Raw genomic sequence first — 1,644 nt, 5'->3', positions numbered from 1 at the left:
GAGGCGGGTTCTGCTGGGCTTGGCGGCCGGGGGGCCCCTCCCAGCCTGGCCCTGGCCTGTCACTGAGCCCTGGCCTCTGTGCACGCAGCCCCTGGACAGGGTGGGCACCGCACCCTCGGGCCACCTGACAGCGCCAGCCTTGCCCTGCCTGCCGGGTTTGCGGTGGGTTCACTGTCCTTTGGGCACCAGGGATGACACACATCCAGCACCCCTTGCGCACAGAGGTGCAGGCAGGCACGCAGCCCAGGCAGGGGTACTTAAGAGCAGGTATCATCCCTTTACGAGGAGCCTGAAGTCCTGAGACGGGCCCATACTAAAAGGTATTTAAAACCAGCAGAAGGAAGCTCAGGTCCTGGGTCTTGGTGGAGCCATAGATGGGGAGCGCATGAATAAAGAGGTGCAGGGAGACGTGCAGCCAGGACCTCGGCGGGAGGCTGTGGAGGAGGTGGTGCCAGGGCTGAAGCCAGGTGCACTCCAGGTAGGTGTGCACCAGGGTCTCCCTCTGCCCACAAAAGTGAAGGCATTGGGGGCGTCCATGAACTGCGCTAGATACATGCCCATGGCCACAGCTCCACGGAGGAGCCACCAGCTGAGGTCCTGGTGGCTCTTGGGATCAGGGTGAAGCACGGCTGGTCCAGTGGGCACCCACGCCCCTGCAGTTGATTGTCTGTACTGAGTCTTTCTTCTCCTTAGCCCGGTTTTGTAGGTGCTAATTGATGCTCGTTAAGTCGTTATGTAGTAGCTAGGTCTTGTGTGTTGAGCTGGTCCCTGAGTGAATCATGATTGATTGATTGATTAAGTGGAAACTGGGAACACAGCGGCTGAGCAGCCAACCCCACAGCAGTGTCTCCCCCCCCCGGCCCAGGACAGACAGACGCAGCCAGTCCCACAGCACCCTGACACCAGTTCTGCTTGTCTGCAGCTTGAGGGGCAGTTCCCTCAAACCCCTGCACCCATCTCCTTGACACTTGGCTGGCTTTGTGGCCTCAGCAAAAGCCACCACCCCTGCAGTTGTTGTGGCAGAAATGCCACTGTTGGTGCCCCTCTCCAGACATCTGTCTCTGCCAGCCTGAGCAGAGAGGCTGGTGTTGAATCCCTCAGGGCGGGGATCTGCCTCCCTGCCTACATGACAAAAGCCTGGGGCCTGGGAGGTGGATGCTCTGGTCACCTGGGCAGGGGGGAAAGCCCCACTCACCGGCCCAGGTGGCCAGGGATGCTTGGGAGATTGGTTGGCTTGTGGCCAGTATTGGCAGCTTCGATTGGACCGGGCTGCTGAGGTCAGAAAGGTGATAAAAAGGCCCGGGCCAGGAAGAAGGGCAGCCATTATCCATGCGGTCATCCAGGTGTATCTGAACCTGGCTCTCTCCTCATCACCGCATGCTCCAAGAGTGCCCTGCCTCCAGAGGAAACAACAAGCACCTCTGGATGATGCGAGTGAGTAACCTACTCGAGATCCGATCAGATATTTAGCTTCAGTAACTCAGATGCGTGTTGAAATGGCTACCTCAGCCACCCTGGTTTGCTCTATGGGATTCCTCTGATATTCCTCTGATATTGTTCTACCTTTTACCCTGTTTCTGCCCTACCCCTGTCATCAATAAAGTTCTCCTTTGTGACCGGTGTGGGAGACTTATTGAGGGGCGG

The sequence above is a fragment of the Alligator sinensis genome, unplaced genomic scaffold, assembly GCF_000455745.1.
Source record: "Alligator sinensis unplaced genomic scaffold, ASM45574v1 scaffold1369_1, whole genome shotgun sequence".
NCBI classification, from domain to species: domain Eukaryota; kingdom Metazoa; phylum Chordata; order Crocodylia; family Alligatoridae; genus Alligator; species Alligator sinensis.
This window is presented reverse-complemented; position numbering follows the sequence as displayed.